The following is a 2,302-nucleotide window of genomic DNA, read 5'->3' as shown; positions in this document are numbered from 1 at the left end:
ACTCCACCTTGCACATGCTGGACAGACTGTGCGAGCAGCAGCAGGCCATAGTGGAGTTTCAGCTGCAGCACGCACGGGTCAGTCGCACTGCGGAACAGCACCACTTCACCACCAATGACTGGGCCTCCATGCAAGACCTGTGTGCCCTGTTGCGCTGTTTCGAGTACTCCACCAACATGGCCAGTGGCAATGACGCCGTTATCAGCGTTATAATACCACTTCTATGTCTCCTTGAGAAAACACTTAGGGCGATGATGGAAGAGGAGGTGGCCCAGGAGGAGGAGGAAGAGGGGTCATTTTTAGCACTTTCAGGCCAGTCTCTTAGAAGTGACTCAGAAGGAGGTTTTTTGCAACACCAGAGGCCAGGTACAAATGTGGCCAGACAGGGCCCACTACTGGAGGACGAGGATGAGGAGGAGGTGGAGGAGGATGAGGATGAAGCATGTTCACAGCGGGGTGGCACCCAACGCAGCTCGGGCCCATCACTGGTGCGTGGCTGGGGGGAAATGCAGGACGATGACGATACGCCTTTCACAGAGGACAGCTTGTCCTTACCTCTGGGCAGCCTGGCACACATGAGCGACTACATGCTGCAGTGCCTGCGCAATGACAGCAGAGTTGCCCACATTTTAACCACCTCCGGACCGCCTAACGCAGGATCGCGTTCCGGAGGTGGCAGCCCTGCGCAGAGTCACGCATATATGCGTCATCTCGCGATGGCCGAGATTTCCTGTGAACGCGCGCACACAGGCGCGCGCGCTCACAGAAACGGAAGGTAAGAGAGTTGATCTCCAGCCTGCCAGCGGCGATCGTTCGCTGGCAGGCTGGAGATGTGATTTTTTTAACCCCTAACAGGTATATTAGACGCTGTTTTGATAACGGCGTCTAATATACCTGCTACCTGGTCCTCTGGTGGTCCCATTTGTTTGGATCGACCACCAGAGGACACAGGTAGCTCAGTAAAGTCCCACCAAGCACCACTACACTACACTACACCCCCCCCCCCCCCGTCACTTATTAACCCCTTATTAGCCCCTGATCACCCCTGATCACCCCATATAGACTCCCTGATCACCCCCCTGTCATTGATCACCCCCCTGTCATTGATTACCCCCCTGTAAAGCTCCATTCAGATGTCCGCATGATTTTTACGGATCCACTGATAGATGGATCGGATCCGCAAAACGCATCCGGACGTCTGAATGAAGCCTTACAGGGGCGTGATCAATGACTGTGGTTATCACCCCATATAGACTCCCTGATCACCCCCCCTGTCATTGATTACACCCCTGTCATTGATCAACCCCCTGTAAAGCTCCATTCAGACGTCCGCATGATTTTTACGGATCCACTGATAGATGGATCGGATCCGCAAAACGCATCCGGACGTCTGAATGAAGCCTTACAGGGGCGTGATCAATGACTGTGGTGATCACCCCATATAGACTCCCTGATCACCCCCCTGTAAAGCTCCATTCAGATGTCCGCATGATTTTTACGGATGCACTGATAGATGGATCCGATCCGCAAAACGCATCCGGACGTCTGAATGAAGCCTTACAGGGGCATGATCAATGACTGTGGTGATCCCCCCATATAGACTCCCTGATCACCCCCCTGTAAAGCTCCATTCAGATGTCCGCATGATTTTTACGGATGCACTGATAGATGGATCCGATCCGCAAAACGCATCCGGACGTCTGAATGAAGCCTTACAGGGGCATGATCAATGACTGTGGTGATCACCCCATATAGACTCCCTGATCACCCCCCTGTAAAGCTCCATTCAGATGTCCGCATGATTTTTACGGATCCACTGATAGATGGATCCGATCCGCAAAACGCATCCGGACGTCTGAATGAAGCCTTACAGGGGCATGATCAATGACTGTGGTGATCACCCCATATAGACTCCCTGATCACCCCCCTGTAAAGCTCCATTCAGATGTCCGCATGATTTTTACGGATGCACTGATAGATGGATCCGATCCGCAAAACGCATCCGGACGTCTGAATGAAGCCTTACAGGGGCATGATCAATGACTGTGGTGATCACCCCATATAGACTCCCTGATCACCCCCCTGTAAAGCTCCATTCAGATGTCCGCATGATTTTTACGGATGCACTGATAGATGGATCGGATCCGCAAAACGCATCCGGACGTCTGAATGAAGCCTTACAGGGGCATGATCAATGACTGTGGTGATCACCCCATATAGACTCCCTGATCACCCCCCTGTCATTGATTACCCCCCTGTCATTGATTACCCCCCTGTCATTGATTACCCCCCTGTAAAGCTC

This window comes from Bufo bufo, chromosome 9 (assembly GCF_905171765.1).
Source record: "Bufo bufo chromosome 9, aBufBuf1.1, whole genome shotgun sequence".
Taxonomy (NCBI): domain Eukaryota; kingdom Metazoa; phylum Chordata; class Amphibia; order Anura; family Bufonidae; genus Bufo; species Bufo bufo.
This window is presented reverse-complemented; position numbering follows the sequence as displayed.